This window comes from Orcinus orca, chromosome 1 (genome assembly GCF_937001465.1).
Source record: "Orcinus orca chromosome 1, mOrcOrc1.1, whole genome shotgun sequence".
Classification (NCBI taxonomy): Eukaryota; Metazoa; Chordata; class Mammalia; order Artiodactyla; family Delphinidae; genus Orcinus; species Orcinus orca.
The window spans coordinates 99,893,074-99,918,469 of NC_064559.1; the positions used below are offsets into that span (position 1 = coordinate 99,893,074).

The 25,396-nt window shown below is 37.2% G+C and overlaps 1 protein-coding gene across 4 annotated transcripts in view; it reads left to right on the top strand.

Annotated features, from left to right (window-relative positions):
• ASH1L (ASH1 like histone lysine methyltransferase) overlaps window positions 1-25,396 on the top strand; it is a 214,309-nt gene that overhangs the window by 30,068 nt on the left and 158,845 nt on the right. The gene's annotated exons all lie outside the window — the stretch shown is intronic.

The following is a 25,396-nucleotide window of genomic DNA, read 5'->3' on the forward strand; positions in this document are numbered from 1 at the left end:
GTTGCGGCATGTGGACTTCTTGGTTGTGCCATGCAGACTCTTAGTAGCGCTATGCATGTGGGATCTAGTTCCCTGACTAGGGATCGAACCCAGACCCCCTGCATTGGGAGCACAGAGTCTTACCCATTGGACTACCAGGGAAGTCCCGATACCATACTTTTTAAATTTTTTTATTTTTGGCTGTGTTGGGTCTTCGTTGCTGTGCGCGAGCTTTCTCTAGTTGCAGTGAGCAGGGGCTACTCTTTGTTGCAGTGCATGGGCTTCTCATTGCGGTGGCTTGTCTTTGCTGTGGAGCATGGGCTCTAGGCACGTGGGCTTCAGTAGTTGTGGCACACGGGCTCAATAGTTGTGGCTCGCGGGCTCTAGGGCTTAGTTGCTCCGTGGCATGTGGGATCTTCCCGGATCAGGGCTCGAATTCATGTCCCCTGCATTGGCAGGCGGATTCTTAACCACTGCGCCACCAGGGAAGTCCCAGATGCCGTACTTTTTGAGAGTAGTTTGCTTGTATCTGTCATAATTAAAAATGGTCAATTCCTTGATTCCGCACTGTCACTTCTAAGAAACTATCTTACAGAATACTTGCAAGTATATACCAAGATATTTGTGTAAGATATTTATTAGAAGTATAGATTCCTGATACGTTCTTATTGGTTCTGACTCAGTATGTCTGGGTATTTTTTAAAATATCTTTATTGAGATATATATAACTCACATATCATACCATCCACCCATTTAAACTGTACAATTCAGTGGTTTTTGATATATTACATTATTAACTTTTTAAAAATTGTTGTAAAATATATTAATATAGAATTTGCCATTTTGGTCATTTTTAAGTGTAAATTCAGTATCACTAATTCCATTCACAGTGTTGTGCAACCATCCCCACTATCTGATTCCAAAACCTTCTTATCACCCCAAACAGAAATTCTGTAACCATTAAACAATAACTCTGTATTGCCCCTCCACTAAGCCTCTGGTAACCTATAATCTACTTTCTGTCTCTATGAAATTGTCTATTCTAGGTACCTCATATAAGTGGAATCATTACAATGTTTGTCCTCTTGTGTCTGGCTTATTTCACTTAGCATAATGTCTTCAAGTTCATCCATGTTGTAGCATATACCAGAAATACTTTTTATGGCTGAATAATGTTCCATTGTACGTTTATACCACTTTGTGTTTATCCATTCATCATCTGTGGACACTTGGATTGCTTCCACATTTTGGCTATTGGAAAATATGCTGCAGTGAACATTGGTGTACAGACATCTGTTTGAATTCCTGCATTCTATTCCTTTGGGTAATATACTTAGGAGTAGTATTGCTGGATCCTATGATAAGTCTGTATCTTTTTGAGGAATTGCCAAACTATTTTCCATAGCACCTATACCATTTCATATTCCCACCAGCAATGCATGGGGGTTTCAGTTACTCCAAATCCTCATCACTGCTTTTTATTTTCTGTGTGTGTGTGTATATGTGTATGTATGTGTATTTTAAATAATAGCCATCCTAAGGGGTATGAAGTTGTATCTCACTGTGGTTTTACTTTGCATTTCCCTGATGACTAATGGTGTCGAGCATCTTTTCTTGAGCTTATTGACTATTTGTATATCTTCCTTGGAGAAATGTCTGTTTAAGTCTTTTGACTGCTTTTGAATTGTGGATTTTTTGTTGTTGTTGCTGAGTTTTCAGGGTTCTAGATATAGTCTAGATATATGAGTTGCTAATATTTTTTTCCCATTCTGTGGGTTGTCTTTTTCCTCTCTCTTGATAGTGTCCTGATACATAGATGTTTTCAGTGTTAATGAACTCCAATTTGTCTGTTTTTGTTTTGATTTTTTTTGTGTGTGTTTTTTTTTTTTTTGCGATACGCGGGCCTCTCACTGTTGTGGAGCACAGGCTCCGGACGCGCAGGCTCAGCAGCCATGGCTCACCGGCGCAGCCACTCTGCAGCATGTGGGATCTTCCTGGACCGGGGCACGAACCCATGTCCCCTGCATCGGCAGGCGGACTCTCAACCACTGCATCACCAGAGAAGCCCCAATTTGTCTGTTTTTTTTTTTCTATTGCCAGTGCTTTGGTGTCATAGCAAAGATATCACTGCCAAATCTAACATCATGAAGATTTTCCCCTATGTTGTCTTCTAAGGGTTTTACAGTCCTGGCTCTTACATTTAGGTCTTTGAGAGATTTTCAGGTATCCCTCTCACCCTGAACTTGCTCTCTGAATTCAGAAACTGATTAAGATAGCAAGAGATACTTCGGACATGGGAAACTTATATAAAAAATTTAATGTATACGAGTATGGATATTGGACTAGCAACTATTATTTTGATTAGGTAATACACTCCTATGATTCAGAATTTAAAAGATAAAAAAGGAAACAATGAAACATTGTTACCATCATTACCCTTCTCTCCCCTCAAATCCATTTTGGAGTCTCCTTTTAGGCAATCATGTGACAACCCCATGCTAACTATGATAACTAGCTAAGCAGAACAACCATTTCTCAACCAAAATGAAGAAAAACTGTTCTGTGTATTGAAATTGTCTTACTTGGAAAATAAATAAGAACAAGTTGTTTGGAACCAAAATTGGTGCAAAGAAGCTTCCAGGAACAAAACTACAACATCAGTGCTTTTGATATCTCCCAGAAATATATTATATATATATACAAGCAAATGCAAGTAATCCCTTCCCCCCCAATTTAAAAATATAAATGGTACTATACTGTACACACGGTTTTGTGTCATTGTTTTTTCCACTTAAATAGTGTGTTAGCATATTGTGGAGGATTTTCCTGTATGAAACTAAGAGAGCTTCTTTAGCCCTTTGGAATATGGGTGACGAATTTTTTTTTTCCAGTTTGTCATTTGTTTTTAGACCTTGCTTATTTTTTATTTTGCCATGCAGAAGTCTTTAGTTTTTTACTGAATTTAATTAATCTTTCCTTTTATGGCTTCTAGAATTTGACATATAACTAGAAGGGCCTTCACTCTTAAGTTTATAAAAGATCTCCTTATATTTTGTAATAGGAGTTTTTTAATGTTTCATTTTTTCATTATTATTATTTTTGGCCGCAGATCTTAGTTCCCCGGCCAGGGATTGAACCCAGGTCCACAGCAGTGAAAGCTCAAGTTGTAACCACTGGACTGCTAGGGAATTCCCTTATGTTTCATTTTAAATATATAAATATTTGATCCATTTGGAGTTTATAATGATGTGTAATATGAGTTGTGGATCCAAGTTTATCTTTTTCCAAATAGCTGCAAGTTGTCTCAACCCTTTTATTAAGTTTTTTTTAGTCCTCAGATTTGAGACACTACCTTTACCATACACTGAATTTCCATGTGTACTTGAGTCTGGTCTGATTTCCCACTTTGTGTCATTGGTCTCTATTTGCCAGCATAATAGTTTTAATTATTATGTTTCATATCTGGTAGGGTTAATCCTTCCTCATTACTCATATTTAAGAGTGTTCCTTGCATTATTGCCTATTAGTTTATAAGCTTTATGTGATTTTTAATAAAAATAGAACTTTTTTCTAGAACTTGTCCAATTGATTATAAAGTTCATATTTTGTTCATCTTTATCTGTGGTTGAACTTGGAACCTAATTGGTTCTCCTTCAGAAGCTCTGAATTTGCTTTGCCAGGAATTAGGGTGTGTTAGTAACACCTTTCCTGGGGGAGAGCCCCATTTTACCCCTAGGCCATGGATTGGTACGTTTACCCTCTGGGCAACTACGCCTACTTAGATCACCCTTCTTTTTTCTTTTCTTTTGGTACCCTTGGAGATTTTTCTTACTTCCTGTGAGGCCACAGTGCAACAAACTTGGCATCTTATGCTGGATTGAGTTATTTTATTGTAGTAGACGGACCTTTATGCTATTTAGCCTGTCTTATGGCTAGAGTAGAAATCACCTGATTGTTTTATAAGAAATACGTTCATTATTAATTTTAAAATAGATTTTCCTGTCTCATTTTTGTTTTGTCTATGGTGGAAAGGCATATTTTCTTTTAAATTTCCTGTAAAAATTTGGATTTGGCTGTCTTGCCAACTTCATGTTGTGTCTGTGTCATTTCATAAGTTGTCAGAATGGTATAGTCATTCTTCTACTGCAGTATTTTAGAAAGTGAAAGTAGGGAAGTCATTATATTTACTTGTATTTATCACACACCAACTTAAAAGGAGAAGAGGCAGTGTTAAAATTTACAGCTGTAATTATAATTTCCCTGCCAAAAGATAGTTTTCTGTTTAGAAAAAAAATGAGTGTGCTGACTTAATAGATTATTTAAGAAACAGTCCTTTGGAGATGTAATTTTGAGTTTCAGTAAAGTGATTTTTATGGAGAATTATTAAAACCCTCAGTGAATCCAAGTATTCTAATTAAGGTCTGTTGGCCTAAGATTTTATTAAATTATAGAACTGATAGATTAATGTAGGTTCTTTAGTAAGAAAATATACAGATAATAACAGTTATCTCTGTTCTTGCTCCGTATGGTTAATTTGCCTAGCAGTCTTTAAATTGTTTCACACAAATTCCAATTGTTTTGAAATGAAATGTTGAGGAAAAAAATAAGTTTGATATTACTTAGGTTTTGGCTTTTCTTTCCTTGGCATACCTGTTAAACAGCAGTAATTTATCAGGTTTTCTGCATATAGTAGTTCCTTTAAATTGTGCCCTATATTAGATTAGCCTGATTTTAGATAAAATAGATAAAATGTATATAATTTTAATTGAGATACAATTCAAATACCATAAAATTCACTCTTTAAAGTGTACAGTTGAGAGGTTTTTAGTATATTCAGTATATTAGCTACATACAGAGGTGTGCAACGATCACCATTGTCTAATTTCAGAACATTTTCATTACCTTAAGTGTGTATTTTTATTTTGTCTATTACACTTTAGAAAACTAATCATAGGACTAATATTTTACTTTGTACTTTTCACAAAGGAGGGTCACGTTTTGTATCACTTAATTTTGAACATAATCTCTTGTCTAGACTCATAACATTCTTTTATTTATTTATTCCTCCATAAAATATTTGAGTGCCTGTCATGTGCAGTAAATGAGTAATTATGATGTAATATGATAACTTCCATAATAGAAATACATATGGAGTGTTTATGGAATCAGTATTGTTGGGAGAAGGTAATGAGCAGGAGAATATGCATGGAAAGCTTTACAGAGGAACTCATTTAAAATTAGATGTTGACATCTTTGTTAGAAATTGCTAGAAAGAGAAGGACTTTGGGGGCAAAGTAAATAGTAAAGGGCAAAGGCGGTTTTAACATGTCTCCTAGATGTTTGTCAGTTGCGCTGTAAAACAAGATTTTGACAGTCCTTTAGTGTAGGTGAGTACTAAGAAAATAATAAAGAATGGAAGACAGGTGGGGAACTTATCACCTCTTCGTATTGCACTCAAAAATTTAGGGAACCTCCACTTCACTTTTTGTCTACTTTTTCTTTGTATCAGATTTTTGGTTGAAGTTTTTTTTCTCTGATCTGACTTACAAAGTAAGTTTTAACCTGAAAATCATAAAGTGTTGTTTTTAATGCTATAAGATTTTATTTATCTATCTATCTATTTATTTATTTATGGCTGAGTTGGTTGGGTCTTTGTTGCTGGGCGCGGGCTTTCTCTAGTTGCGGAGAGTGGGGGCTACTCTTCCTTGTGGTGCACAGGCTTCTCATTGCGGTGGCTTCTCTTGTTTCGGAGCATGGGCTGTAGGCGTGCGGGCTCCGGCAGTTGTGGCTCACGGGCTCTAGAGCGCACGCTCAGTAGTTGTAGCGCACAGGCTTAGTTGCTCTGCGGCATGTGGGATCTTCCTGGACCAGGGCTCGAACCCGTGTCCCTTGCATTGGCAGGTGGATTCTTAACCACTGCACCCAGGGAACCCCAATGCTATCAGATATTAAAGCAGAAATTGCATGACCATACCGATTTGTTCGTGGGATTTTTTCTTTGTTTTTAAAGTTTTGTGATCCTGTTTTATATTAGTATTCCTCTTAGAAAGAGGAAACATTTTAAAGTTAAAATGATTGATTTTGGGGAAAGTTTTTCTGTTTGAAGAATTTAGGATTACTTGTAGTAAGTAGGAACTCTATCATTTATAACCGTAATGTTAAATATTACCAAAGTTATAGTACCTGAATTTTATTTTATAAATCTGTTAATAGTGAACTACCTTGGTCTTCATACAGTGGTGAAAGTCAAGCAGGAATAATATTGGAGCAGATTGGTAGAGCTTTTTGAGGACACAGAACTGCAACAGCAGATGGCATTAGAGATCAGGTTTAAGGATGAGTTGCAGGGATTTAACTGTTAAGGGGGGAAGGGAAGTGAGGTACATTGAGGATTCAGGGTACAGCTGGCAAAGCTCAGAATGACCCTTGGGTGTTGTTGGTCTGTTTAAAGGTATATGTGTATTTTTTTTTTGAAACCAACTATTTCAAAATCTAGCAATTAAGAATTCTCTTCCAAGAAGAAAGGGAAATTTTTGTTGTATGCAAGATAACTCCTTCTTCCCTCCCCCAGCTAAAAGCTGGAAAAATATGAAGGTGTCATACAAGATCTATTTAATATAGCCTTTGCTTCTTCATTATAAATAAGTATCACTTTGCACCAGCAAGTGCCTAATGTTAGATGTTAAGAGAGGTATATATGATTGGGTAAAGACCTACCAGGGAAAGGGGCAATAGTTTGCATATTAACTGTGGCTTCCTTGGAATCCCTTAATATAAATATGAGTTTTTCTCCAAGCTGGATTTATGGTGTTCCTAAAGGCTTTGGTTTCTCCAAAATCTGTTAGCTAAATTGAGAGAATACCGATCAGTAAAAGAAGGTAATGTCTCAAAGATGTCAGAAATAAGTAATGTTAATGAGAAATAGTGATGAGAACTCACTCTTTAAACAAAATAGGTTTTGAACTGTTAAATTTGGTCTTTTTCTACTCTTTTTATTTTTTTATTTTATTTTTATTTTTTTTGCGGTACGCGGGCCTCTCACTGCTGTGGCCTCTCCCATTGTGGAGCACAGGCTCCGAGGCCATGGCTCACGGGCCCAGCCACTCCGTGGCATGTGGGATCCTCCCAGACCGGGGCACGAACCCATGTCCCCTGCATCGGCAGGTGGACTCTCAACCACTGCGCCACCAGGGAAGCCCTCTACTCTTTATTTTTTAACAGCCAAGTCCTGATCTGCTATGTATATGTTACCTTCATTTTTGGAAAACATTTCAAAGTCAAGTATACATGCTTGCAATAAAGTTCTGCTACTATATTAGGAAGTCAGAGTTTAGGAGGTGCACAAAAGCATTTTGACAAAAACTCACAAATGGTAAGTATATATACGAGAATATTTTAGCTGTTTTTAGCCAAGCTACATAGAATTACTAACATCTGAGTGTATATGTGAAGGCAAAAAGACGATCCTAATAACTGCAGGATTCAGTAGTAATCTTCACTGTAAAAACAGTGAAACAAGATGGAACCTGATTCTGAACCCCACCTTTTCATTTTTTGGCAAAATTGCTGAGTGTGATTATCTTGTAGTTCCTTGTCTAGCCCTTGATTGCATGGGTAGGGAGTTACAGAAGACTGCTGAAGAAATCACAGGTAGATACTGAAAATTACAAGCCAAAGGCAGGGGAGCTTGGTAACTTCTCTTGTTTGGTAATTATGACTGTTAGGAATTCTCAAACAAGTAGAAATTTTCCTAGGCATACTTGGTGACATTTTTTCCTTCTTTTTCAGCTTCGAAGATAAAGATGAGAAATTAGAAGAATAAATTTAAGGTTACTAAGTTCCTAAATAACAAGCAAAAAGAAAGAAGTTTCAGTATACAGTAGAGAGAGGAAGTAGGATGAGGGAATGGAAAGAGTTAGCTCAGATGTCACCCAATTCTTTTTTTTTTTTTTTTTTTGCGCTACGCGGGCCTCTCACTGTTGTGGCCTCTCCCGTTGGGAGCACAGGCTCCGGACGCACAGGCTCAGCAGCCATGGCTCACGGGCCCAGCCGCTCCATGGCATGTGGGATCCTCCCGGACCGGGGCATGAACCCGTGTCCCCTGCATTGGCAGGCGGACTCTCAACCACTGCGCCACCAGGGAAGCCCTCACCCAATTCTTTGAATGTTTCCTGAATCCTTGCAGGCAGAGTTAGTTACTCTAACCTCTGTGCTTCCACTGCATATATTTCTCTGTTTTTAACACATATCACATTATATTGTAATTATTAATTTGTCTTTCTTTGACAAGTGAATGCTCCTTAAGTGTCAAGGTAACCTTTTTAGTTTTTGCATTTCATGATCAACATGGAACATGCTTTAAAAATGGTTCAATAAGGGACTTCCCTGGTGGGGCAGTGGTTAAGAATCCGCCTGCCAATGTAGGGGACATGGGTTCAAGCCCTGGTCCGGGAAGATCCCACATGCTGCAGAGCAACTAAGCCCTTGCACCACAACTACTGAGCCTGTGCGCTCTAGGGCCCACATGCCGCAACTGCTGAGCCCACATGCTGCAACTACTGAAGCCTGCACGCCTAGAGCCTGTGCTCTGCAACAAGAGAAGCCACCACAATGAGAAGCCTGCGCACCGCAACAAAGAGTAGCCCCCACTTGTCACAACTAGAGAAAGTCCACGTGCCACAACGAAGACCCAACGCAGCCAAAAAAAAGTTCAGTAAGATTATGGACTGTGGGTTTATATCTGTAAGCATAAAACAAATACTACCACCACCACCAAAAATACTGCCCTTAAAATATAGCTTGGGGATAAGAGAATATGTTTGCCTAGTCCGAAGATGGTGCTTGTACACATAACTTTCATAACTGAACTACTCATAAATATTTTCTCTTCTTTCATTTACTGAAAGTTTATGTTAAAACTTTTAGGTCTTTTCAAAACAACCTATAGTTAGTTAATTTTAAGAAGTAAGTATTATTGGTAGTAATGCTATGACTTGTGGCTGTTTCATGAATTTCCTGGTAAGGCACAACTTTGGTTACTACCCTTATAATAGGTCAAACAAAAACTTTCCTTTAAGTATTTTGTCACAACACAGAGTGGTGAACTAAGTTGCCTATGTTATCTTCATTTAAAAACAACCCCACATTAGGCTCTTAGTTTAAGAAAACATTTTTAGTAGTCAAATACCTTTTGAATGCATTTAACACATCTTAGTGACTCATCCACTTAAAGGTGATACCAGATTGTTACCAAGCAAGGGCTCTGTGCCCACCAGAAAGCCAAACTCTGACAGCAGGTGTTTGCAACAAAGTAAGCGCTTATTTGCAGGGCCCCAAGCAAGGAGAATGAGCAACTCATGGGTTGGGTTGGTGATAAGGTAACAGGGTGATGGGTTGGTGATAAGGTAACAGGGTGATATTCAGAAATCCCAGCCTTCTTTTTCCAGCCAGTCTGGGGTCTGTAATGCTTGTGGTCAGCATGTAGTCACCATCTTCCACCTGGGTGGGGCATCTTAGTTTTTAAAGAACAACTCAGAGATATACACCAGATTGTTATCTGTATCCCTTCAGGAGGAACTAGGAATCCTGTGACCCTATTGCCCTAATCCCTGTGACCCTATTGCCCTAATCGTTAACTGCTTGAGCCTACTCTTTGGAACTCCTGGAAGCCTAGGAGACTTTTTTTTCCCTACAAACAAGAAACAGGGACACGGAGGTGCTTTTGTACCCAGGAAGGCTCCACAGGGTCCTGCTTGGTTTCAGTACCCCCTTTTCTTTGGTACTCCTCAGTCCTCAGTCCTGAGGGGAACAGGGGTGGGACAAGAAAGGGAATAAAGTTTTGGATAGAGAGATTAGTCATAAACTCAGTATGAACTTGGTTTTAGGGAGACTTTGTCTCCAGATGAGCCCACGTGAAACTGTTTTATTCTTACTGCCATCTGGTTTATGTTTACCCAGTGCCTTTTTTTTTTTTAACCAGTTTTCTTTGTGTTTAGGCTCCTTAGCTCTTATCAGTGAATTTGAGACTTGCTAAATAGAAGATGGTCACATTCTTTTTACCTGTAACTTTTGAGCTGAGTGCCATCTGTGAGTGTAGTCTTATACCAACTTATGAAAAGGTCCGGAGTACAAGTCCGCATTATCCCACTGGAATTCTGTTGTCTTACCTTCATACTGATTGTTTGCTTTGGAAGCTGCTTGAGCTAGAATTATTTTGTAGTAGAGAAGAAGAGAACGGTTGGCATAGAGCCCAGCTTCTCCAGGGCAGAGGCTATTATGCAAATTCTCCCAGATCTTCACATTTCAGTAAAGCCTTCTTTTCTCCCTTTAACACACACAAAACAGACTGCTAATGGGGCAGCCACGATCTCCTAAGCCTTGGAGACAAAACGAGGAAGGTGCCACTCTTTTCCCAAAATACCATCGATTGTAGAAGCATATGCTTCCATAAATGGAGGGGAAGAGTAGATCCCTTCTATTGCACTGTATGGCTTCTGTTATAAATGTACCAGGAAGATTAAAACTACCATAATTAGTTTCATCAGGTTCAGCCTCAATTCTTGCTTTCATTTTGTAGTAGAAACTTCTCTAATCAGTGCTGCTTCTGGCTGATTGAGCAGTTCACTTTCTTTTAAAGTGTAGCATGTTAGGGATATGTGCTTGAGTCTCTATTATGGTTTGTTTTAATGGTGTACATAATGAGGTATGGTAAATGTGAATATTTCTCATTTCATTGTTGATCTTGCTAATGGAAAAAGTCATTATTGAAACAAATTGATAGAAGGCATAACTTCCTTAGTACCAGAGAATTAAGCTTAAGTATCATCACGTTGACTCACTAATTCACATGCTGCTTTTTATGGTTGTCTGTTCATATCTTTATTTCATTTTAATGACTGTAAATCATTCCAGAGATGCTCACATATAGACTGCTCCATACGTGCACATTGCTAATAAATTCTGAGGTACAGCTGCAGAGAAATGAATGAAGAGTTTTGGGGAGACATCAGAATTAAAGGCCCTATATGATGAGATAACAAACTTTTATGAAACTTCATGAGTAGGGACAAAAGGTTGAACACATGATGAAAGAGACGTTTCTTCCTGCCTGACCTCACTTTGTGAGTCTAAACCACTGAAGACATTGTTCTAAATTGCCCCTCTTTCCCAATTAGTAGATAGGGATTTGGGGGGAGAAATCCTGAGAGAAAGAGTATAGATTAATTTAGATATGTGCTATGGTGGTGATTTTACACTTTAGGAATAAACTAGGTGTAAAGAAGAATCTAAAGACTTTGTTTCCTCTGCTGTTGATACCTGGGACAGATTGGCATCTAAATGTTCCTTAAATTATATTCAGTAGCAAGAAGAGCTACTCCATATTATTATTACTATTCTTTTACTATAATATTTTCTGAAGGAATTAAACTTCCTGTAGTAATATGTTTTGGTTGACTCTTGATTGTAATAGGGGCGATATAGTAAGAATGAGCTTGATTTTGGGCTTCAGTCCAGAATATAGAGTTCAAGTGCAGCACCTAATTAATGGTTTTGTAATTTAAGAAAAGCCCATAGTGGTCTGCTTTTGAAAAGAAAAATTTTGTGATTTTATATTAAAATACTTGACTTAATTATCTATATGTTAAATTTTCTTTAATAATTTATTTTGGGACTCCTCCCCCAACCCCCATTCTCAGATGTTTTGGTTCTCTCTTTGACTGTATGTCACAAACTTAACCTTTGCACATTTCTTTTCTTTCTTTTTTTTTCTTTTTTTTTTGCGGTACGCGGGCCTCTCACTGTTGTGGCCTCTCCCGTTGCGGAGCACAGGCTCCAGACGCGCAGGCTCAGCGGCCATGGCTCACGGGCCTAGCCGCTCCGTGGCATGTGGGATCTTCCCGGACCAGGGCACAAACCCGTGCCCCCTGCATCGGCAGGCGGACTCTCAACCACTGCACCACCAGGGAAGCCCTTCTTTGCACATTTCTTGAAGATGTTTTCTGAATATTTTCATAAGTAGACTTAAGATTCTTGCCTTACTTATAGCTCTAATTTTTAACATAGTTCTGCAAGTAGTTTATGTTCCATACAATCACTTGGGAAAAATTTGTCCATAAGCATTTTTCTTTACAGTTTTTAGTGCTTGTCCTAGAGTTTGCAGTATACATTTACAACTAATCTAAGTCCACTTTAAAATAACCCTGTATTGCTTCACAGATACCTTATAATAATAAAATAACACAATTCCTCCCTTTCATTCCTTGTCTCTTGTATCATTACTGTCATTCATTTCAGTTATACACAAGGATATACGTACACATCATACATTATTGAATATGTTGTTGCTATTATTTTAAATACACTGTTTTCTGTTAGATCAATTAAGAATAAGAAAAGTAGGGAATTCCCTGGTGGTCTAGTCTAGTGGTTAGGACTCTGTGCTTCTACTGCAGGGGGCATGGGTTCAGTCCCCGGTGGGGGAACTAAGATCCCACATGCCACGCGGTGCGGCCAAAAAAAAAGAGAGAATAAGAAAAAGAAAAGTTTTTATTTTACCTTCACTTCTTCTTCTCCAGTGGTCTTTTTTTCTTTATGTAGATCCAAGTTTCTGACCTATGTCATTTTCCTTCTCTCTAAAGAACTTCTTTTAATACCTTGCAAGACAAGTCTACTGGCAACAAATGCCCTCAATTTTTGTTTGTTAGAGAAAGTCTTTGTTTCTTCCTCACTTGTAAAGGATAATTTCACAGGTTACAGAATTCTAGGTTATTTTTTTCCTTCCAACACTTTAAATATTTCACTCCACTCTTCTTGCTTGCATGGTTTCCGAGGAGAAGTTGGACGTAATTCTTAGTTTTGCTCATTTGTAGCTAAGAAGACAGTCTTTAGTCCTATGATTAGGTCTCAATCTTTTGGTTAGCCTGTACCTCTAGACTGTAAACTTCACAGATACTTCTCGGTACCCCCTCCCCTCTTAGGTAGGACAGGATAGCTAGAGTGGGCTAGAGTTGGATCATTTCCTCCCCCAGATCAGTTAGGCTTTGTTAAATCCCAGCAGGTTAGGCTCTGGTTAATAGTTTCTCCTGAGGGCAGACCTTGTTAGGAACCAAATGGTGTGGCATATTTCAAAGTGGTTCATTTTCCCCTCCCACAGCGGGAATTAAGAGGGGACTTTTCTCATCTTGCGAACCTCTCAGAGATCCAGGAGATAAAACTCATAAAACTGTGGGGGAATCACAATAACTGAGTCCTCCTGGAGTTTTCAACTCTCAAACTTGTGTACATTGAGCAATTTGTCAGAGTTCAGGTTTCCCTACCCTAGCGCTCACTCATTCCACCAGGGTCTCAGCTCATGGGTTTCTGCTCTGGTAAATGATGATTCTCTGTCAGTCACTGCGTTTTGGGGGCAGTAGTTTGCTCTGTGACCTCACTTCTATTATGGATATAAATGGTTGATTTTTAAGTTTGTTTAACTTTTCACTTGTTGTTAGGACAGAATGGTAACCTCCAAGCTTCTCCATAAACCTGTAATCAACAAACATTGCAAATAGAATTGTATATAATTGGTTTACAAGAGGACGAAATTGTGAATTTCCATCTACATCTCAGCTTTCATTGTATGCAGACTAGTTTCAAAATCTTCCACATAATAATAGAATGATAGGAGGAACTTTCCAGCACATATCATGATGAATAAAAATGAATATATAAGGCACATCACTGTTTTAGTGCGTTCCAGTAAACAAACTACTTTGAATAAGTTTTCCTGTGTTGATATTGTTATCTATAGAGTGTAACTTTAAAGCTTTTCTGTGTTCAGGTGCTCTTTTTTAACATGTAATAAGGCTATCCCTTTCTGTTTCATTAATTTAAGTACATGACAAGTTAACTTCAGAATCTCTTAGTATAGCAAGAATGATGAAAATAGCCTACTATATTTCTGTTTACAGACTAATTCTGTAACTGAAATTCTATGCTATAATTCTCTAAACACACAACTTGAGGACCTGAGCAAAACATCCTATTCTTAATTCCCAAATCATAAGTTAGGAGCTCATAAACTTCACTGTGATTGTTCTGATAACAGTATCAAATAATAATTTAAATTATTTTTCCTTTTTTTTAACTGATTTTCCTATTCTATACAAATTTTTTTTTCAGTCAGATTCATTCTGTTGTTATGGCATGTGAGTTGCAGATATCTTTCAGCAAACAATCAAAACAGAATTTTAATTTTATCATCCCTTGCTGTCAAGCATGCATGTCTGATTTATGAGATACAGAAGTAGCATATTTAATTATATCATTAACATTTTGTTCACAGCAGGGTGAGATATTAGGAACAAGTTTTTCAATAAAATGTTTTCTCAAAAGAACTTTGCAACTTGAGCAAATCTCAAAATTTTTTTGTCATCAACTACAGAGAATGATTGGCGGTTTGTAGAAACACTTCAAAAAGCTTATTCAAATTTTACGCCTCATGAATCGTCTCCATAAAGACATTTTAAGGCATTTAATTTTTTTGTATGGAATGAGAATAACCCTTGTTTAAGATGTTTTGTTCTCCTTTAACATTTTCTTCTTTTTTATACTATTTCTTATTATGTCTAGATTAAAGTTGAATTACAGTGGATAAAGATGATTTATTTTGGAGTTTCTCTTGTGAAATTTTGAGCCAAATTGACGTTTTGCTTTTATTTAATTTTCCCACAATGTGAATAATTCCCAAATAGTAATTTTCTTGAAAGGCTCAAGGATTGCTGAGAGTAAAATACTTCACTTAAAGGTTAATACGTTTAATGTTATTCAGCTTAGTGTACTAAAATTTTAGGAAGATTAGAATTATGATATAGAGGACTTCCCTGGTGGTCCAGGGGTAAAGATTCTGCCTTCCAATGCAGGGGACGCGGGTTCGATCCCTGGTCGGGGAACTAAGATCGCACATGCCATGGAGCAACTAAGCCTTTGCACCACAACTGCTGAGCTCATGCACCTCAATGAAAGATCCCACGTGCCTCAATAAAAAGATCCCACATGCTGCAACTAAGACCTGACGCAGATAAAATAATAATAATAAATAAATCATAAAAAATTATGATATAAATGCAGTTCTTATTATTCTGTCTTATATGATTATTTAAATTTTATTAGCATTTATTTACTTATTTAATATATTTATTTATTTTTGTCTGCGTTGGGTATTCGTTGCTGAATGTGAGCTTTCTCCAATTGCGGCAAGTGGAGACTACTCTTCATTGTGGTGAGTGGGCTTCTCACTGTGGTGGCTTCTCTTGTTGCAGAGTACGGGCTCTAGGTGCGTGGGCTTCAGTAGTTGTGGTTTGCAGGCTCTAGAGCGCAGGCTTAGTAGTTGTGGCACACGGGCTTAGTTGCTCCACGGCAGCATTTATTTACTTAATCTTAAAATAATGTTTATACACATCTAGATAACACACTCTTAATATTTATATTGCCAGTCAGTTTCCTCGTTTATTTAACTATGTGATAGTTTTTATTTTAGACCATGAAATTAACAGCTTTTATAATCATAAGTATTTCAGTACTAGTTATAGTTTTACAGTAACACCTATACCTCAACTTCTTTATTAAATGTTACCACATGATAACCATAAGGAAATTCTTCACTCCATGTTTCAAATAGAATGCTCACCTGTATTTGAAAGTGAAAATTCAAATAATACCATAAATCTGAGTGGCATGCCTTGTTTGTATTACTAACAATGTTAAACTAATTATAATTGGTAGTAATCTATTCTATCATGTTGATTATTCACAAGTTTTGTGATGCCAGAAATAACATGGGAATAAGCATTTACTTATTTTAGTTTTCTGGCCACGCAGCGTGGCCCTTGGCAGTGATAGCATGGAGTTCTAACCACTGGACCGCCAGCGAATTCCCAGGAATAAGTATTTGGTGGTTTGGCTTTCCTGAGACTGAAGTCAAACTTGGTAAAAAATCTGCCTTCAAGTATTAATTCGTAATATCTTTTATTTATTTATTTTTTGAGATATTGGAGGGTTTTTTTGTTGTTACTTTTTAAAAAAATACATCTCAGTCTTTTCCTTTATATATTTCTTGTTACCTTTCTCCCGGAAAAATTACCCCTACCTAGAGAAGGACTAAAAATTTACCTCCAAATTATTCTAAGCCTATTCAAGGTGGGCAGTCGGGACTAGGATTCTTCAGGGTCTGTACCCTCAGTGAGCCACCTCTTAAGAAGAGCTCACAATTCGAAATGAAAAAACAAAGTTATTGAGGGACTTCCCTGATGGTGCAGTGGTTAAGAATCTGCCTGCCAGTGCAGGGGACACAGGTTCGAGCCCTGGTCTGGGAAGATCCCACATGCTGCAGAGCAACTAATCCTGTGTGCCATAACTACTGAGCCTGCACTCTAGAGCCCGCAAGCCACAACTACTGAGCCTGCGTACCACAACTGCTGAAGCCCACGCACCTAGAGCCGAGCCCATGCTCCGCAACAAGAGAAGTCACTGCAATGGAAAGCCTGCAAACTGCAATGGAGAGTAGCCCCCACTCCCTGCAACCAGAGAGAAGGCTGCGCATAGCAACAAAGACCCAACACAGCCCAAAAAAAAAAAAAAAAAAAAAATGTCCAGGCAGATTTTCAAAAAGAAGCCAATGAAATATGTATTCTAGATGTGAAAACTATTTTCTCGATGAAAAATGCATTCATTGACATTAAAAACAGTGAATAATTAGTTTAAGCATCCAGTTTAGACACAGCTGTGGAGAGAATAGTGAACTAGAAAATAGCATTGAGAAAATTACCTAGAATGTAGCTGATCCAGAGATGTCAAATATGATACGAAGAATAAAGAGAAGATAAAGGATGGTAATAGGAAGTCCAGTATGTTCTAATGGAGTCCTGAAGAATAATTGAGGAGATGTAATATTTGCCAGGTAATTTTCCAGAATTGATTATTTATGAAGGACAAGTTCTGAAAAGGATTAATAAAGCTATATGTACACTGAGACACATCTTAGTGAGTCTGTAGAGTATCAAAGACAAAAAATCCAAAAAAAATGAGAATTAGATAAAGGAATGACAGTTAAGCCAATATTAGGCCTTTAAACATTGATTAAAGGAAAGTAGGAAATCAATTATATCTTCAAATACTGAGAGGAAATAACTGCCAATTCATAATAGAGCTTCCTCAACATGTTTTAGCAGGATAGATTGCAGATTTAGTAAGATACTGTTTCCAGATATTTTGCTGGGAATTATAAAAACATAAAGTCACCTTCATGAAAATGACGAAGGGTAAAACAACAATACAAGAGCTTAGGAAACAGGAGAGACCTCTAAAGGCACCCAAGGAGACAAATAGAGGGGAAAAAATCAATTATATAAAAGTAAAAGCAGCACATGTGAAAACAGTGAGAAAGAAGGAACAAAATGGAAATGACCAAAGTTCAAAAGGATGGGAGAAGTGTGATATATATGGGAAAAAAAAGAAAATACAACATACGCATAATTGATATCTTTAAAGAAGAAGGCAGAAGTATTGATTTAGATCAGTCTTAAAGCCATAATGTAAGGGCATTTTTCACAAATAACAGAAAATTCATGAAAACAATTATTATTAGACTTTATCAGTAAAGCTAAGAATCTCTTTGTGAGCCAGATCAAAGGATGAAATTACTTCGTAAGGATAAAATTCAAGATGTTCTCAAACATCAAAATCCAGAACCAAAGAACAGTGGAGCAAAATCCATAATGTCCTCAAATTGGACAGTTCATCTATACCAAAATGATAGTGACAAACATTTTTGAACACTTGAAATCAGGGAATGTTTTTCTCATTCTTCAAGAAACTCTAGAAAACAACCTTTAATCTTTTTATTAGCCACAGAGGAATGGAAAGGCTAAACAAAGGGACTGCTGTTGGTTTGTAAATTAATATACAATGTGGAAATGAGAGAGAAAATGAAGTCATTTAAGTATGTACTGATTTCTTTATTATAGTAGGAGTCAGTGTCATTTGAAGTTGATAAAACTGATACAGTAAAAAACTGATACAGTAAAAAGAATATGTCTAATTGGATAGTGAGGCAGCAACAGGAAGAATATGGTAATTTAATCACTGCTAATAGTATAGTCAGCAAATATTGAAGGCTAAGTATATTATGTTAGTCTTTTGAACTTCTCTAGAACAGAAATATACATGTTCCAGATTTTTTAATGCAACCAGAAAACAAGCACATTCCACCTAGTTAAAAAAAAATGTTCAGGCTGTGAAAGGTCAGAGTAACAAAATATGGTATAACTGATTCACTTTGCTCTACAGCAGAAACTAACACAACATTGTAAATCAGCTATACTGCAATAAAAATTTTTTTAAATAACAAAATACGATAGTGTACTATTAGTCTACTAGGGTTGTCCTAACAAAATATCACAGACCAGGTAGTGAAAAACAGGAAACAGAACTCACAGTTCTGGAGTCTGGGAGTCCAAGATCGATTTGCCATCAGCATTGGTTTCTGATGAGGGCTCTCTTCCTGGCTTAGCGACAGCCACTTTCTCACTGTTTCCTCCCATGGCCAAGTGTAACAAAAGAGATACCTGAGTGCTCTCGCTCTTCTTATAAGGACACCGTTTTTATTGGAGTAGGGCCCCACTTTTATGACCTCATTTAACCTTAAGTAAAGGCCTCCTTAAAGGCCCTCTCTCCAAATACAGTCACATGGGCATTAGGGCTTCTACATTTGAATTTGAGGTTATGCAGTTCAGTCCATAACAGATGGACACTCACAAAAACTGAACATACATACAGTAAGCTACCACAAGAAGTAAAAATAATATTTTCTGATCACAATGCAGAAAAACTAGAAAGTAATAAAAAACAGATATTAAAAACTTTATGGTGGGGCTTCCCTGGTGGCACAGTGGTTGAGAGTCCGCCTGCCGATGCAGGGGACACGGGTTCGTGCCCCGGTCTGGGAAGATCCCACATGCCGCGGAGCGGCTGTGCCCGTGAGCCATGGCCGCCGAGCCTGCACGTCCGGAGCTCCGCAACGCGAGGAGGCCACAACAGTGAGAGGCCCGCGTACCGCAAAAACAAACAAACAAACAAAAAAACACAACAACTTTATGGTGGACTTCCCTGGTGGCGCAGAGGTTTAAAATCTGCCTGCCAATGCAGGGGACACGGGTTCGAGCCCTGGTCCGGGAAGATCCCACATGCCGCGGAGCAACTAGGCCCGTGAGCCACAATTACTGAGCCTGCGCGTCTGGAGCCTGTGCTCTGCAGCAAGAGAGGCCGCGATAGTGAGAGGCCCGTGCACCGCGATGAAGAGTGGCCCCCACTTGCTGCAACTAGAGAAAGCCCTCGCACAGAAACGAAGACCCAACACAGCCATAAATAAATTTAAAAAATTAAAAAAAAAACAACAAACTTTATGGTCTGGAAATTATCAGATCTCAGAATTTGTAGAAAATAAAATAACTTTTGATTTTCATGGAAAGCTGTATTTAAAGGGAAGATACCTTTAAATATTAATTATATTAATTAAAAGGAAAATAATAAAAATAAATGGAATAAATCATTCAACTCAGTAGTTACCAAGAGAACAAAATAATCCTAAGAAAAGAAGACTGTTTGAGAAACATGAAGGCAGAAGCGAACTAGAAAACAAAGGCAGTAACTCTCCAAATAGTGGTTCCTTTGGGGGGAAATGAAACATATTTAGCAAGTCTAACCTGGAAATAAAGAAAAATGAGGGAAAACAATATATAAAATAAGTAGTGCTAAAGGGCAAATAATTCAAGATACAGTGGAAGTTAAAAGGAAACTATAAGTAATTTGTTTGCTTTTAATTATATGCAAATAAATGTGAAAAGTGAAAATGATTTTTTAAAAAAGATAATTTACTAAATCTGAGTTCAGAAATCAGAAAATTTTAACTGACCAATCACCATAAATATAATGGAGAAGTCCCTCAAAAAGCTACTACTGTTGTCAAAAAATGCTGGTCTTAGATGGCTTTAGTTTAATTCTGTAAAACTTCAGGGAAAGATAATTTCAAAATGATTTAAATGTTTCAGAGCATACGAAAGGAAGGAAAATGAGTATAAAATTAATCCTAAAAACTTACAAAGATAGCACAAAAAGGGAAACTACAAAATAATCTTGCTTAAGCAAAAATTCAGGTTCTTCTGAATACAGGTAAGATTCACTTTAGCTTACTTTTAAATACATATGCAAGGAGGACGACACACAGTCCATTTTATATTTGTTGAATTAATTGAAGGTATATTCCTCTGTTATTTAATTATATCACTGCTTAAGAATATACATCGATAATTTTTAGTGATAAAAACTTATCTTTTATAGTAAACAGTCTGTATAGTTCTATAATGACTTCATTTTAGTCTCAAGGTTACAAATAATTCCTTGGAACTTTAAATCTTTATATGTCAGAGCAAAATCTTTTGCCTGTCTTACCAAAAAGGCTTAATTAAGCATATCTCAATTTGGGAAGATACAGAATAGATTTGCTTTACACTTTATAGAAACAAGTTCATAAATATTCACTTATCTTTACTGAACGTTGTGATATCTCTGTGCTTGTCTTCTTAAGGCATTCCGTGTCATTAACAACTGATAGCTAAGGCTGACAATCTCTGACTTCAGTTATACTTTCCTGAGTTAAAGAATATGGGCTTAAAATTTTCTTTTCCTCATACATAGGCATTATGATGCAAAATGCTAAGTAAACTACCAGCATACAATTTCAGCAGCACATTAAAAGAGCTATGCATTATAAAGGGACAACACAGGCAATCCTTTTGGAATTGGGTAAAGGGTATACTGGACCTCTGTTTCATATAATTACATGTGAATCTACAATAGAGCTATATACCATTATGAACTGTGTTTTTTCCCCAGGAATCCAAAGGAGTACAATACTAGGAAATATGTTACTATAATTAATTATACTAATAGTTAAAAAATAAAATAGGTATTTCCTTAATGTGTTAAACAGAAATATGTAAAAATATATAATGTATGTAAAAATATAAATGTATATATGTACACATATATATGTATACACATATGTATAATGCTTAATGAGGGGACACCAGGGCATTCTCATTAGACTGTCGATGAAGAGAATACCCTTTTTCATCACTGGTATTTAATAATGTTAATGAGATACTAGTTAATAAAATTAGAAAATAGGAATTAGAAGGATAAAAATAGAAAAGGTAAAACTACTGTTACTTGCAAGTGATGTTATATACCTTGAAATCGCAAGAGAATCAGTCAAAAAAAAAGAGAATTCAGTGAGGTAATTGACTAATAGAGAAATAAATGAGAAATCAGTAGCCTTCATACAAATAAACTGAAGTTAGAAGAAGAGATTCCATTAGGAAAGAGATGAAATATCTAGGAATAAACTTAACTATCGGGGTTTAATATTTAAAGGAAGAAAGCTTCAAAACACTAGTGAATTTTGAACAAATAGAAAAGCTTAAAATGTTGTTGAATAAAAAAATCATAAAGGTGTCCGTTGTCCCAAAATTTCATTGCACTTTTTTTATTGTGGTAAAATATACATAACGTTAGATTTACCTTTTTTACATGTACAGTTCTGTGAGCACTAAGTACATTCACACACCATCCATCTCCAGAACTTTTTCAGTCTTTCCCAACTGAAATTCTGTTAATTCTTGTTAAACAGTGACTCCCTATTCCCCCCATCCCATAGCCCCTGGTAACAGCCGTTTTACTTCCTGACTCTCTGAATTTGACTTAATACTCTAGGTGTCTCATACAAGTGGTATCATATAGTATTTGAATTTTTGTGACTGTCTTATTTCATTGAGCATAATGTCCTTGAGGTTCATCCTTGTTGTAGCATGTGTCAAAATTTCCTTTCTAAAGTTGAATAATAATCCATTGTACATATATATACCACATGTTATCATTCATCTGTCAGTGGAGTTGCTTCCACCTTTTGGCTGTTTGTGAGTAATGCTGCTGTGAGCATCAGTGTACAAATATCTGTTCAAGTCCCTCCTTTCACTTCTTCAGGGTGTTTGCAAATTTAACAATCAAAATTAAAGTAATACATACTTTTTGGCACCAGGTGCGTTGCTTAGAAAATTTATATGGAAAAATAAGCAAGAGTAGTCAAGACACTTCTGAAAAGAACAGTAACATATAGGAATAAGACTTATCAGATAATTAAAGTTAAAATGGTTAGAACATTGTGGTATTGGTGCATGGATAGAGAGAAAATTAATGACCCAGAATGGAGTATCTAACAATAGAACCAAGTATGTACGAGAATTTAGTACATGCGAAGTGTATTTTGTATCAGAGGATGAATGATGAAATGATTTCATGTATATACATACACACATATGTATTAAACTTAAAGGCTGTATGGCTTTTCATTTCTTTTTCACTGCTATATTTCATTTGAGAATAAAAAGATGCCATTATTTTCCACATTAAAAAAAAAGAAACTACTTTGATTCTACTTTATCTTCTAGCTCTGCCTCCTTATTTCTGTTTCCTTGCTGTTCTTTAGATTTCTCTCTGCCCATTCTCTTTTAAACCCATTCCAATCATGTTATTGTGGGATCTTAGTTCCCCGACCAGGGATTGAACCCAGGTCCCCAGCAGTGGAAGTGTGGCGTCCTAACCACTGGACCGCCAGGGAATTCCCACGTTTTTGCTCTTGTACTTTATAGAAACTGCCTTTGCATGGTTACCAGTGACCATCCCCATGCCACAATGCTAAATCCAACAAAAAAATACGTGTTTTCATTTGTTTGATCTGTCAGCAGCAGTTGGCAGTCATCACTCTTGGAAATAACTTTTTTTACTTCATTTCCAAGGTACCACACGTTCACTCACTCTGCCTTTTTCCCCCCCTCTTGTTGCTGCCTTCTGGCCTCCTCAGTCTTTTGCTAGTTCTTCATCTTCTTGATCTTTTAATGTTGTAATGCCTCAATGTTAGTCTTTAATTCTCTACTCTTCTGTTTATATTCACCCTGTTGACTTAAAAAATATATATACAGAACGTGAGAGTTGTTTTATTTGGGGCAAAACAAGGACTGCAGCGTTTCAGATAACTGAGAAACTGCTGCTCCGAGGAGGTAAGGGGAGGAGCCGGGATATATAGGAGTTTTGCAACAAAGAGCAGGTAATTGGGAACATCAAAAGATTATTGTTAAAACCAGATATCTCAAATTAAGGAATTTAGCCCTTTTCTATATATGGGAAGATGCAAGAGTCTGGGCTCACTAAAATCATTCCTTTGATATGCACCTGTGCTATCTGGGGCCTGTATTTTCACATCCTGAGTTTCCTCAGGGCTCACCACAGGGAGTGGCTGCAGTCTGATGGCTGCTAGATGTCAGGTATTCTTTTCAGCCCTGAGTTTCCTCAGGGCTCACCCGCTCACGTTGGAGGGCTGCAGTCATTGGTGACTGTGACATCCTTTGTTTATTGATATGGCAGGAAATATTCCATTTATAAATATTCCATTGATCAACCCTCACCTGGTTATGTGAACCAGGCTCAAGGTTTTAAATATCTATAAGCTGTTGTCTTTCAAATTTGAATCTTCCTGTTCAGACCTCTTTATTTGGATGTTTAGAACACATTTCAGTTTTAACATGTCCAAAACTGAACTCCTCATAGTCATTTTCAACTCTCCTCCAACTACAGTCTTTGTTACCTTTTCAGCACTTCCACTGTTTCTACCCTAGTCCAAGTCACTATCATCTCTTGTCTAGAAAACTGTAATAGATTGCTAACAAGACTCCATGCTATTACCCTTAAATCCTTACAGCTTTATGAAGAGAGCAGCTAGAGGGAGGGAATATTTGAAGATGTAAGTGAAATATCACTCTTCTGTTCAAAATCTTTTAGTGCTTTCCCATTTTATTCAGAGTAAAAGCTCAAGCCTTTATAATGGCCTAAAGGCCCTCCATGATAATAATAGCTCTTTTTGATCACATATTCTATTCTCCCTGAGTCAGTTGCTTAAGTCCTGCCACATTAGCATGCTTGATGTTCCTGTAGATAACTTTCTCACTTCATGTCTTTGCTCAGTTGTTACCTGATCATTGAGGCCTAGTCTAGTCACCTAACTCAATTTTGCAAACTCTCTCACAGCACTCTCAATTGGCTTTTCTTTTTCCCATAGCAATTAACACCTTCCAACAAGTAATATTTTAAAAGTTTATTGTTTTTCTTTATTGTCTTTCCCACTAAAATGTAAGCTTTGTGAGAGTAGAGATTTTTGTCTTTATCGTTCTTTGTTTTATTTCCAACAGTGAGTGGGTACCCAATAAATATTTGTTGAATGAAGAATTAGGTCACATACCTCCTCTACATAAAAGCTTCCAATGGCTTCCCCTCTCTTGGATTAAAAAAAAAGTCTGTCCCCCTACCTTCTGCCTGACCACTCTTCCCTTGATTACTCTGGCAAACTTGGATTCCTTGAATTTATCAATATGAGGTAAGTTCCTGCCTCAGGGCCTTTGCTCCTGCTGTTTCCTCTTTTTAGTATCGTTCTTTTCTCAGGCAGCTACATAGACTCCTCCTTTGGGGTTCTGCACAAATGTAACCTCAATCAGGACTCTCCTGACAACCCGTTTTTTTATTTTTTTAATTTATTTTTTGGCTGCATTGGGTCTTTGTTGCTGTGCCTGGGCTTTCTCTAGTTGCAGTGAGCGGGGGCTACTCTTTGTTGCAGTGCGTGGGCTTCTCATTGCGGTGGCTTCTCTTGTTGCAGAACACGGGCTCTAGGCACACGGGCTTCAGTAGTTCTGGCTTGCGGGCTCTAGAGCGCAGGCTCAGTGGTTGTGGTGCACGGGCTCCGCGGCATGTGAGATCTTCCCGGACCAGGGCTCTAACCCATGTCTCCTACATTGGCCGATGGATTCTTAACCACTACGCCACCAGGGAAGGCCCCTGACAACATGTTTTAATATTGCAAATCCTTTCCAATCCTAGTCTTTCCTCTTCTTCTATGCTCTCTGATTTTCTCCATAGCCTATTTCACCATCTGATATACTGAATATTTCATCTTTTTATTACCTCTACCCCTATCATGCATTAGAATAAAATCTCTGCAGTGAAGGAGATTTTTTTTTCCATTACTGTTATTCCTAGCACTTAAACAATGGTACTTAAAACTATTTGTTGAAAAAATGAATTCCTGACGAAGCAAGAATTCAAGATTATAAAGTAAATTAAATCAGTAGTGTTCTTGAATACCGTCAGTTTAGAGTTAGAAAATGTAACCAAAAAATTATTCACAAAAGTAATAGTATTTATGAAATATTTAGAAATAAACTTGACAGCAAGTGTTTAGGATCTATATGGATAAAATTATAAATATCTAGTAACACCA